The following is a 14,034-nucleotide window of genomic DNA, read 5'->3' on the forward strand; positions in this document are numbered from 1 at the left end:
TGCTGTGATCTTGTGGACTTTAAAGGTCTGTCATTTAGTTTGGCAGCAGATCCAAAATCTCTATGGAAAACATGAGTGCAATCTGGGTCTGACAACACATATATTGATGACAATCCGTCATGACCTCTGGATTAATCAATGCACCCATATTCTGATAGTCATATTCTGATAGTGTTTTTCATGATGAACATTTTAATACCAAATCTTTATGAAAAAAAAAAAAAAGTTGCAGATGTGGTGCACCTTTTAATACACTTTCATTCAGACTACTCTAAACTCTCCATAGAGATGTCAGACTGCAAATGAAAAAGAAGGAAAAATACGCCTTTTGCTTAAAACCTCAGGCTACAACTGGTGCATGATAGTGGAAATCTGACTCATAGAGATCATAACAAGGGCAAATGTCTCTGCCTTGTGCAAATTTAACAAGTGTAACCCACTAAGCATGTTCTGTACACCACCTCTGATTAGATTTATTCATTCATTCCCCAGATATACTGTGGATTCAGTGCCAGCTTGAAATTGACTTAATCCAGCAGATATATCCGCTTTCAAGGTCTTAATATGTCCTTAATATGTCTTAAATGAGAGCATTTGCTCCTGGAACTCCTTAATGTCCTTTCTGAGGAAATTAAGGAAAGGGTGAATTAATGGGATACTACAATAGCACCATTAGCCAATCTCATCTTTATCTTCATCCTACTGTACCTCTACATTTTATATTATTTTAACATTTTAATTGTTAAGTGGGAGAGTCAATGCTCTGTTAAATTATAAAGTATCTTGCCTCATTCTCATATCCCTGTATGTCTTGTGGCAACATTACATGATTCTATTAAAGGCTATCATGGCATTTGCCAAAATAGATCATTCCTATCCTAAAATGGATTACATTTTTTCTCTCTCATGTCAAATGCCAGTAGAAAAATGACAATAAATAAAAGCCCATGCTCTTTCATTCAAGAGACTGAAGCCTTGTGTTTATTGATGACCGGTCAAGCATCTGAATAATAATTTGCTGTTTAACTTCACTGTGGCTGCACTGTTAAAGTGGTCATATACAGTATTTACAGGAATAAGAGGCTATACCCACAAAATTGACCCATGATACATTGTAAAAAGCTGTCTTGACTTTATTTCATTTCGGATAGATTACCATTATAGTTGGCAAAATGCCACATAGCACTGCATGCTACACTGTACATCTTGGGACCATTATTGACAAGCCCATTAATGGTAGATCAATTGGGTGGTCAACAACAAAGTACTATAATTTGTAACCTGCCAAAGGGTCTTTCCAAAAATACATATAATCTATTACTGGACATTGACGCCTCACTGCTACCTGTGGTGATACTGGGAATCTTGGTAACTTCTCAGAACCTCAGACAGGTCCACAGCCACTTTCACACTCTGTTGATGATGGATCAGAGTAAAATTTGGATTGTGGTTGAGAACAGAGAACAATGAGGTCAAGGTAACAGAGGGCAAATGGAGATCTTGGATGTTGCATGCTTGTGTTAGTTGCTATATTGTTCATTGTGTATTTGCATAAACAGGAAAATACTATACTGCTAGAAGAAGTGTCAGGAGCGGTGTTAAAATGGTAAAGTTGTGAAGAGAGGGGTGCATTTGGCCTCAGTACAGATCACTCAGTATTGCAGAAACAGCCTGATCAAACAGAGAGTGAAGCCAAGCCAAACACCTCTGGACTTCAGTCTGGCACAGAGAAGTAGGGCTGCAGTCCTGCCGAGATCACGCACTGCACACAGTCAGTACATTGACCCAGCACAAACTACATAGCACTAGGACACTGGTCACAGGTAGCATATTCCATAAGTATCAAAGAGAAGAACACAGGAAATTGTAGAGAAGGCGAAAAAATAAGCAAAAATTTAGCAAAAGAAAAAAATGTTTTATCTGTTTCCCTTATCATCTTGTGGTTGGTAGCCACAGCTGTGCAGATCTGTGTATCTTGTCTGTTAATGAAAAACCTGAATACCAAGTACAACATTGGGTCTTTTTCAACTCAGCTTCCCTTTTTCATCCTAAATATCTATATATTTGGATCAGGCTAAGGAATTCAGGATCTGTCTGCTTCTATTTCCAACATGCTGTTACTCACAGATACAGAAATAGAGACAAGCAAATGATGTGGATGGAAAAAAGAACAGGAGTCTAACAGAAACAGACCGACTGAGAAACAGACAGACAAATAAACCACATTACAGAGAGCTGAGGCATAACAGGAAGGTCCTTTGATAGGTTTACTTCAAATAGAATGCATGTTGTTTATCCATTTGTGTTGTTCTGTTAGTTAGAGTTCCTCACATTGTATTGCACTTGCACAAACAAAAACATACCTGTTGTGAAGTGAAAAGCTTGTATCGCTCGGAAACAGCAATGCATTTATCTCAATGGCGATCCAATTTTAATTTTATCGAATACAGTTATGAGTGGGTTTCATAAGCCTGAGAGGTCAAAGCATTTTCACAGGCAGTACAAGAAACATGTAATCCTTCAACTGGCCTGAAAAACACAAGATCACCAAGTACAGTTTCCACATGACAGCAGTGAAATACAATACTCCTACATACTGCTGTCAAAATTGAGGTCAATATGTAACTTTAATTGCGGGAATATCAATAAACAAGACTACTGCACCATGCAGGTACACACACATAAACACACACATTTGATAGACTATGCACAGTAGGCATCCAGAAATAGTGTGATGGAAAAATCTATACTGGTGTCTGGTTATTTCCGCACTGCTGCGCCCTGGCCTGGTGATACAACTGGCATACAATAGTCAACGCACACTGTGACCACATGTCATTTACTTGCCAAGCTGCAGCACAGCCACACAGGCATTAATCATTTCAATAAGGGCAAGGGGCAAGGGGGTAGAAGCTCTTTTGGATGTTGCATTACTGTTGATCCCAGCTAATCCTAACCACTTGTGAGCAAAGGTCATTCAGACCAGCAAAATGTTCAGATGAAACACTGTGCTCAAAATGTATCATAGTCCTCTACAATTCTATATGCTTTTTAAAGATTTAGTGTAGATATACAATTTGTCCCTACTGCATTACTGATCACTGCATCAAGGGAGAAATAAAAGGCAATAAAACAAAATAACCACAACAGCATAACAACACACAGGAAGTCAATATTTCTGCATAAAATGACCTCTGTTGAAAAATGTACTGGTATTAAGTAGCCCCAAGTACATAAATAGGAATGATATTGATTATACTGATTAAATATTTATGTTGAAATGAGACTGATGTAATCTAGTGAGAGACAGAAAGAGAGAAACAAAGAGCTTTCAAATATTGTTTCACTGGCAGACTATGTGATAGTTTAACAATTGTGGCTGATTTACAAAGAAATGTATTATTTACACTCAGATACAAGCCGTGACTCACATTGTTTCCCAGGTCTCAGTGTTTTATCTTTTAATTGTATTCTGCAGTGAAAGCAGTGACGTAATGTGATTCGGTTCAGATAAAGTTTTTCCTCAAATTTGTTTAAATTAAGGGAAATGTCCCTGAAGTATGCAATGACTAAAAATAAATCCTAGCTGAAACTGGCTAACCAAACCACATAATATGTGGTGAGTCAATTTCAGTTTTCCATTTGGAAGCAAACCACAGAGACAGACAAACACTGAATGGGATGATGAAAGAGCTCTGATCTGCAACTTGCTATCCTTAGTTATCATATCTGATTCATCCATTCTGGTGCATGTGTGTGTGTGTGTGTGTGTGTGTGTGTGTGTGTGTGTGTGTGTGTGTGTGTGTGTGAGAGAGAGAGAGAGAGAGAGGGAGAGAGAGAGAGAGAGAGAGAGAGAGAGAGAGAGAGAGAGAGAGAGAGAGAGAGAGAGAGAGAGAGAGAGAGAGAGAGAGAGACATGAGAGAGAAAGTGTCAGTCAGGTTGCATCAGCCTCCTGGAACTGCAAAAATCAGGTAGCCTTCAATCTAATAACGTGTGAGTGACTGCAATGTGTTTGTGTAAAAATAGATGTGAAGGAAAACACCTTGACCTGCTCAACCACATACCCAAATACAATTACAGATTCAAATCCTGTCGTTTCATGAATGACTTGGCCAACATTGAAACTTGTCTGACCCTGATTAGCAGGAATGGCACCCTTGGGCGTTTCTCTCACTACAGATTAGTTTAAAGCCTCAAGCTCTTACCAGGGGGGAGAGAGACACATAGACAGGTGGAGAGGCAGAGAGCATATGCATGTGTCAATGTGTTTATGTCTATAGAAAGGTTCTTGCAAATATGGGTTCGGGAGTTCATATGCTATTCTGTGTATGTCTGCTAATGAGTTTGGGTATGTTAGAAGATTTTTGCATGCATCCCAGGAGCATTCTGAGATATGAGATGCTTTTGGGGTGCAACACAAACAACTAACTTCCAGAACAATAGCTTTTCAAGTCATAGAAAATAGTTTGTTTTGAAGAAATCACCAAATTATTGTTCCTTATCACATTTGCAAGTGTGTTACTAACACTAGTGATGAGTTTTGGGAAGTGCTAAAATGAGAAATGAGGGCAAATGTCTGTCACATGAAGTATGCAGTGGCACCTACCAGACGTCCCTCCACCTCCCCACTTCTACTCACTCTTTCATGGACAAACAAGAAAATGATACTGAGAACAAACTCCCTCTCTCTCTCTCTGCCTCATTCCCTCTCCCTCAAACACAGCCCATCACTGATAGTGCTGCAGGTGCTAATTGGGGTTTTTTAATTCTCAATTAATGAAAGCCACAGCTGCAGGATGGTATGTGTGATTGGATGTGAGCTGTTGTTATTGCAGGAAGGCAGGTGGATAGTCAGCCAGACAAGATGTGGAAACGCCAGAGATTACCACTACATGTGTACAACACAGAAGCCAGACATATGAGCGTGTTTTTACCCATATAGACAACGGAAGTGGTTAACCTCTGTAGCTCTGTAGGGGATAGAAGCAGACAACCACACCCATCCAACCACGCGCTTGCCCCACAACACATAAATAATTATGAATACAAAATACTCAGACGACCTCCTATGGTGTGAAATTCAATCTGTGATTGCGGCACAAACATTTGAATACCTAGTTGGCATATATTCAGTCATATGACTTTGGAGCCAATTTACCCAAGGGGATCAGCTTTCCGCTGCAAATGAGAGGAGCAGATGCTAAAGAAAGAGACACCCAGGGATCAAATTGCATACCGTGTTGCGTACATACAAAAATTTGCATGCATAATAACACACAGATGCACAGGAAGATATATTTGCTCAAGTGATACATCCACACCACTATGATACACAGAAGCACACACACAAACACAAACATGAACATAAATAGAGAGGAGCTACAGCCAAGCAACCAAGCTGTGACTCTTGGTGTCTGTGGCGTAATATGCTGCCTCTCTCTAAACAAAGTACCCAAATACATGGACTCATTAAGTGACAAAGATCTGGTGAAATTAAAACAATGTCAGGGCTGAAGACAGAGCTATTAAAATGTAGGCATCTATTAGTCTGAGGCACAAAAAAGAAGTGAGAAGGCTGTGTCAATCTTGATACACTACACATGATTAAGGGTGTGTGTGAGTGCACAAGAGAAGAACTGGCGAGTGTGAGCTTGTAGCCTAAAACCTTAGACACCCTGTCAGTCAGCTTTTTAAAAATATGGACCCACCAGCTGTTTTCTTTGAGAGAACACCCATGTTCCTCTTCAGCTGGAATTCTAGCTGACCCTGATACTATGGTAATATGACATTTAAAGCTGCACAATGTAGAATATGTGTAAAAAGCAGGTTTCACTTTAAAGGTTTCAACTTTACCAAAAGTGAAACAATTCTAGCTGCTAAGAACCTTTGGCCCAAAACTCTGCACTTTCGTCATATTCTGTCAACAGTGACGTTGTGTAAGTGTAAGTCTCCTTATCAGTGTAGCCACTCTGGATCTCTGGTCACACGCCCCTGACAGGGGGGGCATTGGCCTTGGCCCAGCCTGGGGCTCTCTGACCACAGCAGGATCATGACACCCTCACAGAAATGAACTGGCTTTCTTATCTCCTCTCGCACTCTTGGTCTTGCTCTGCTCTAGCCTGTCCTGTCCTGTCCTGTCCTATCCTGTCCTGTCCTGTCCTGTCCGCACTGGCGACACAACACCTTCTTATCCAAGTCTCTCACCACACACAGTTTCACATGCACACACACACGCACGTTCACACACACACACACACACACACAAAGTCATTGCTTGACACATGACTGTCCTTGTAAAGGTGTGTTTTTCCTGCTTTTGTGGAATCAAGTGATATGGACATGTAGGGCATTGGGAGTATGTTCAAAAAGATTAAGTTGCAGGCAAATGTGTTTGATTTTACATTAATATTGTAATTATTGTTAAGTGGACCAAAACAATAATGCCATTTGTTTGCTCACTGTAATATAGACCAGCTGCAGTGACCTAAACAGCTAATCACACTCACTTGCACACACACACACACACACACACACACACACACAGAGAGAGAGAGAGAGAGAGAGAAACAGAGAGAGTAGGAGTGGTACTGATAGAGTGGCAGATTACCACATTAGAGGATGTAAATATAGATATTCAAAGGATTATAACATGTGGAATCACTTCTGAAAAATTTGGGGGAGGATTTTTTTGGTTGGAGAAAGCTTTTTCTTTTGAATTTCTTAATGCTTTCTTTTCTTTTCAACTTAGAAGAGTAGTAGGAAAAGATCTGTAGACGAGGAGGGTATATTTTGCCCGCTGATTTAGTATGTTTATAGTCATATGCAAACTAGCGCCTCACACACTCTGTCTCACTTTCTCTCTCTCACTCCTTCAGCCTGTGCTGCTCTAATTTCCCCTCAGCCAAAACCCCTTCGTGTCCCTCTTCCTCAGGATCTGTACTCCTTTTTCCTGTGTCCTTTCTACCCTCCACAAACAAACAACCTTCTTCTCTTCTCTTCTCTTCTCTTTTCTTCCTCGTTCCTTCATTTCCCCCCCTAGCTGTCTCACTCTGCTTTCTGCTCTTGCATACACATTCTTTGCTCACTGACACCCTGTTTAAAAAACAACCAAACAGGCAGCCAGTAAGAAGGGAGACAAACTGTACAGTTGCCATCACCAGCACAATCACTCGTTTCTCTCTCTCCCTTTCACTTCTCCCCACCACATTTTTTCTCTCTCTCTCTCTCTATGCAAAACTTACTTAAGAGGACAGACATCATGTGGTGTTGATAAGAGAAGAAGACACTGTTGTGCAGTGACTGTGAGTCTGTTAGTTTTTGTTTTGTTTGTTTTTTCCTACATTTTTATGTGTACACTCCTGTGTTGGCATCCAACTGCGTCTGTGTGTGTCTTTCTTAAGTGTGGCACTAAGTACTGGCTTTCTTTCTTTTTTCTCCAAGTCATTTAAACTGTGCAGCAAAGTTTAGCTGGCTCTAACCTTACATTGTATACATATATCTCCTGGGGGGGGGGGTTCTCTCAGCAGGCATAACAATCGGCCTCTAAGAGTGTGTGTTTTTGTGTGTAGCCATGTGTGTGCATGTGACCAAACGTGTGTGCTCAACTCACACAAAGACACAGGGTCTTATATGTATCCCAGCTGTGCGGACTTGGCCCACTAGTCAGCCATCCAGCAGCCAGGAATTTTTGGTGTGCAACCCTACTGGAAAGCCCCAGTTACACACACACACACACACATACACACACACACACACATACACACACACACACACACACACACACATACACACACACACACACTCCTAGCCTCCTCTGGAGACAACCTATTCCTCTGAGCAGGGGCAGACAGAGGGACGGGCCTCACCCCAAAGGAAGAATGGTTCAAATTCCACAGCTGATAGAAAAACATAGAGGAGTGGGACAGAGTGGAGGAACTGATGTCAACTCTTTCAGCCCCCACACCCCCCACCCCCCGCCACCTACCACCACACACACACACACACACACACACACACACACACACACACACACACACACACCATCTGTTCTGTGCTCACAGTGTAGGAAAAATAAAATGGAGGGACAAAGAAATCAGAAAAGAGTCTTGAATGACGTCAGAAATACCAAGCTTTCTTCTACACTTTGGCCTTTGTGTGCTTTAGACATACAGATACTACAGTGGCCACTGCTTGGGTCTGTAGACACTGAATGACCCCATCCCTTAGCTATGCCTTCAAGCTGTACTCACTTATCCAGGCTGCAGGTGGTGGAGATATCAGATTTGTATTTTAACCCAGCTAAGCAAACTAGACTTTTGCCAAACAAACATTGACTTACTGACTCGTTGCTTTATGACCAAAAACAAGTCAATTCAAGTAGTCTGAAACAGGCCTCTAAGTATATATAATATTATTACATTTTTATAATACACCCTTTATATTAGTGTGAAATACTTAATGGTAAGCTAATATTGAAATCGCTGCAAATTCAAGATTTTTCTCCCCATATGCATCATTGTTTTAAAGGAACCACTACCACTATAATATTTACTGCAGAGACTTTAAACCATAGAGTGATGAATATTGCATTTTTCTGAATTGTATGCTATCTCTTGAATATCCTTTGTTGAGTATGCCAGTTTGAACTCAGCTTTCAAGACTTTGAAACATAATAACAGTAAAAGCTGACAAAAACAAGTGATCCTTTAGGGCAGAAAACACTTGACTTTGATCAATATGCAGACTTTCTCTTGGGTTGCCTTAATGCCCCCCCCCCTCCATTCAAATAGCTATGTTTTTCTTTTGTTTCTTACAGTTGAATGTTTATGTTTTGCTGTGCAGATTGATATATGTGAGTTTGGTACTAGAAGGGTTGTTATAGGAACATGATTTGAAAGCCAATATTCCGGTCCGATATTCAACTTACACAAGTGTGATGTGGAAAAATAAAGCTTCCAGAGTAAATGTACTTCACAGTGAAATAGGAGTAAGTTATGTCCAGTAGTTAAACTTCTGTAATGAAATAAATGTGAATATTCTTGATTTTTTTTTAATGAGGGAGAATGAGTAGCCTAGATGTAATTTAACCCTATTTAGTAGAAAAAAAGACACAAATTATTATTCTAAGCACAGTATTTTTAACAGGCTTTGGGGGTGATCTTTGAAGAGACACACCCACCTAGTTTTTTATGAAGTTCCATTTTTACCCTGCTGGTCTATGCATTAAAAATAAACAAGATGACTACAGAGATGATGACAGTCCAACGCAGCAACCCCTCTAAGATGTCTAGACGTCTAAGTTTAATTAACCCACCCAAACACACACACACATACACACACACAAAACTCCAAAAAACAACAGAAGTTTGAAACCCCGCAGCCTTAGGTTTACCGATAACAGCAAAATTACGAGTAACCCAAACTCACTGAACCGTTATGCAACCTCTATCTGTCCACATGTGCTCTGCTGATCTTTTGCAGCGTATCTATCTAAATAATAAGTTCAAACAAAGAGTAGCAATGTATGATTATCTCCAGTGACTCCTACCTTTTTCAAGACATTCACCACTGGAATCGGTTCAGGTCTCTTTCCCTTTTGACGTCCACGTTCAGTTCGCACCTCTGCGCTGCTCTTTTTGCCTTCAGTTTCTCCCGGGCTGCGCTCGTCTCTCCCTTCTGCCCATTAAAACTGCAAGTCACAAAACACACGCGTTCACTCCAGAGCATTCCGCTGGATGACAACATCTAATCATAACTCACATGTTTTAACACTTGCACCGTCTCAGCCAGGACTTGAGCGTCCTCAAATTATCGGCTTCGCTTCTAAATGCGCGTGTTTGGTGAAGATCTGCCAGAAGTGACAGAAGAAAAATACTCCCGACTGTAGCCGAGAGACGCCAGGAGGAATGTAATTACATGAAGACTGCTGCATATTGCAAAACCTGCAGACATGCTCTTGTTTGCAGGCCCCGCTATTGTGCTTGGGATCTGCCTCCTGCATGGGCTGTTGTCCGCCTGTGGTCCTGATGCGAGTTTTTCCACGTCCCTTTGTTGTTTCTGTCACACCTACAAGGAGGGAGCACGCGGAGGAGGGGACCCTTGCCTTCGACTTTCTTTTGTCTTTCTTTTTACACAGCGGTGCTGCTCGTGATGTCCGGATGAGTCTTATTTCTCAGTCAATATACAGACTTTTGCATCACAGATGCACGGGGGATTTTTCAACGAAATGTTATCAGCTCGCATTCATTTCATCATTTCATCTTCATCGAATTTGTCTGACCTTACCTAATCTCATCTGTACGGATTTCCATTTATTTGATTTGTTCAGCTACCTACCATATTTAAAATAATAGCATAAACTGCAAGTCCGTTTGCCTTTTGTTTCACCGCACCCTTGTTTTTTTTTTTTTTATCCCACAGTCCTTTTTCTCACCAAATTTCTCGCCAGAAGTTTAGTCTTCGCTGGGGAGTGGGCTGACGGTGATGTCTCTCTATCTCTCTCTCCCTCTCTCTTTCTCTCTCTCTCTCTGTCACACACACACGCACACACACACTACTCTCTTCCCTTTTCCCTTTCCCGTTGTCACTCCCAAGCGATGACAGAGCCCAGTTATGTTTCACTCCAGGCCAGCCTTCAGCTACAGAACGCCAGCGCACATCAACGAGCGCAGTGACGACAGCCTCATTGCGAGTCACCAGTGCCACACCCATCCATTCATAAAGTAGCAAGTGTGCCAGCCTCCAGACTGGACAGACAGTGTGCCGCATGATGTATCATATTATTCCCACAGGGACTGATAAAAATGGTTTTCTCATATGATATTTGTGTGTCTCATAAGGTAAATAGGGAATATGTAATAGGTTTTGGATTATCATTTTAGATTCTAGAGAAATTCAGTAGTTAATGTATTAGATTTTTTTCCCAGATAACGTAGCAGCAGTACACTACAGTATATCTAGAGAATATTTAGATGTACAGTGTATCATATAAATTCAGCTACATGCAACAAATATACCAGGCAGACAAAATGATGAATTGTCCCAGGAAATAAATCTGCAACAATTTTGATAACTGATTAATCCTTCATTTTTAGACAAGAATGCCCACAATGTATTGCCTCCACTTCCTCTAATGTGAATATTTGCTCATTTTCTAAACCTTCTATGATAGTAAATTAGACTTTTGGGGTTTGGGACTGTTCAGACAAACAAGACATTTTTAGATGTTTCCTTGAAGTCTGTTTTAGCTTTTAGCTTTAACTTTTCTGATATTCTGTGGACCAAATGATTAATCAATTAATCAAAAACCAAGTCTCAAATGATTCACAAGGACAGTAATTTGCTTGAATTGCTTGAGAGCACATCAGCAAATCATGTGGTTGCCACATGAACGCAAGTCCTTCCAACACTGCTGACTGTCCACCTGCTGGACCTGCCTGCCTGGGCAGGGTTGCATGACATTACACAATTCACCTTTGTTTGTATCCTTACAACTACACACCCAGCTCATTTTTAAACTTGGGATATGCAAGTCTAGCAATACTTTGTTGTGTACACAGTGAGTTTCCACCCTTGTTGTTGCCACAGCCATTGTTTAATACTGATCCTGCAGTGTAGGTCTAAGTCAAAACTGTTAATTACTATCAACATCACATGCCAGGTGCATGCTTTCTGTGTTACTCAGACAGTTTAGTTGCCTAGCCTCTTGTGTTAAGTCCAATAGATTCAAGCTACAACTACATTTAAACTACATTCTTCATCAACTCTTGGCATTGAGTAGATTACCAGTAAAACTATAGCATCTCCACTGGAACAATTTACTCACTACCTTCATGACAACAGTAATCAGAACATACAGAGCTGTACCATTACTGTACTATTACTTCTCATCTCCAGCAAATCCAACTTTCCTCTCATAATCCAGGTTCTATATAACTGCCCTATATAACTGCCCTATTCCACACTAATCTTCACTACATCTTAAGGGGCTTGGACTGAACTCTGTATCATGAATCATAATATCATATCATGATTACATCCCATCTGGACTTTGTTCTCTCTTCGTAAACTCCAACTGGTCCAGAAGCAGCCGCTCATATCATCACCAGAACTCCCTCTATTGAACACATCACTCTTGCCCTGCAGCAACTTCATTGGCTCCCTATCAAATCCTGCATTGACTATAAGATTCTACTCCTCACTTTCAAGATCCTTCAACCTGGCACCATTGTATCTCTCTGAACTTATTCACATCTACACACCTTCCCGCACTCTCTGATCTTCCTCTGCCATCCAACTCTTTGCCCCATCTGCCAACTTAACCACCATGGGGTCAAGAGCCTTCAGCCGATCTGCCCCCCGCCTATGGAACTCTCTCCCACCAGACATTTGCACTTCTGACTCTGTCTCCACCTTTAAATCCCGCCTGAAAACGCACCTATTCAGAGTGGCATACTCAGTCTCACACTGACTATGAAATCACAATCTTGTTTATGTATTGTACTAATGCACTTTGTAGTCACATTCATATTTATTCTTTATCTTTGCACTAAATGTTACCTGATTTACATTGTTTGATGTACTGTTGTTGTGTTATATGTGCCTTGTAAGGTGTCCTTGAGTGCTTTGAAAGGTGCCTTTAAATAAAATGCATTATTATTAATATTAGTCTTATTATTATTATTATTATAAGACATCATAAGATCATAAGACACGGGATAGAATGGCAAAATGATAGTGCCACAAACGCCCAGCACTCGCTACTTCACCCTTGATTGTAAACTTGCTTGTGTGCACTGTCATGCAAGTACCTCAGACCTAGCCTCCAATAGCATTTATGAAGAAAAAGAACTCAAAGAGGCCCCCCTGTCTCTTAAAGTTTCTCCAAGACTCCTGCTCAGCCAATCACCTGGAACAGCTATTGTCTTGTGAAGGGAACAGAGTGACCTGCCTAGGCTTGCTCCTATCTCAGTGTGCATATAAGTCCTAGGTAACCATCCCCAGGCCATAGCCAGCAGGCCTGGGACTCAACACACATACACACACACCAGGTAGATGGGTGGTGGCACATCATGTTGTAGTCATGGCATGTATACCATTGGGATGAACTATGAATGCTAAAAATAAATATGCCTCATTTCTGTTGGACATAGAATGTTTCCTAAGTTCTGCTGACATGTGATACACTGCAGGTCATATGACTATGTATACGTGTGTGTAGTCAGCTTTTTGCTCCCTCTCTACTTCATGGTGCACACAGGTGTACCAAACCTTTATCTCAAAGTGTCTTGTACAGCACTTTTCCATTGCCAGTGGCCTCTGTTATAGCACTATTGATGCAGCCACATGGGCACAATAGGGGCATAATGGGGGTGTCCACATGGTTCACCCCTCTCTCTGTCACGCTCTCTCCTGAGGGGGCAAACTGCTGATCCCATCGGTGTAAAAGGCCTGCGTCGGCTGAATTTCTACAAACAAACACAGTCTGCATATACACTGCACCCTCAACACACACACACGCACGCATGCACTGCATGTACACTGCACCCTCAACACACACACGCACTAATGCACGCACGCACTCACGCACACACACACATACACACACTCACAAAAAGGTGACCTTTGCCCCGTTTAGATCGATTTCACTCAGCAAGTCTGTACCTCAACGATGGCAAGTCAGGAGGCACAATGGCCTTTGACACCAGCCATCGAATGACCACAATAACATTTAACTTTGGCTGCAGACTGACCACAATGGGCCTCTCTTCGCCTCAGAGCCTCTGCTATTCTTCCCGCTGATCTCTCAGACAAAGCAGTGTTACAGAAGTACCAATTGGGCTTGAACAATCGCTCACAAAGGAGGCACTGACTTGGTGTTTCCAGCCCTCTTGCCAACTGTACCACTCTCTGGCCAGTGTCACGGGTAGTTGAATTGGCATCATGTGCAGCCATTCTTAGTAAAATAATGGTTACTAAAATGATTATGTAGTGAATTTTCAAATTGAAATGAGCCACAGTGTAAGTTTCAGGTTT

General features: G+C 41.3%; 1 protein-coding gene across 3 annotated transcripts in view; it reads right to left on the reverse strand.

The window, feature by feature from the left end:
• rhobtb4 (Rho related BTB domain containing 4) overlaps nt 1-10,694 on the reverse strand; it is a 43,451-nt gene extending 32,757 nt beyond the window's left edge. Inside the window, exons 1-2 of one of the 3 annotated variants that reach the window (XM_053324581.1) lie at nt 10,433-10,694; nt 9,548-9,688 (exon numbers count right to left, since the gene is read on the reverse strand). The gene's annotated coding sequence lies outside the window, so the exon portion shown is untranslated. The other 2 variants (XM_053324582.1, XM_053324580.1) reach the window with 2 other exon arrangements.
• Nucleotides 10,695-14,034: the final 3,340 nt, after the last annotated feature.

Source organism: Scomber japonicus, chromosome 9, assembly GCF_027409825.1.
Source record: "Scomber japonicus isolate fScoJap1 chromosome 9, fScoJap1.pri, whole genome shotgun sequence".
NCBI classification, from domain to species: Eukaryota; Metazoa; Chordata; class Actinopteri; order Scombriformes; family Scombridae; genus Scomber; species Scomber japonicus.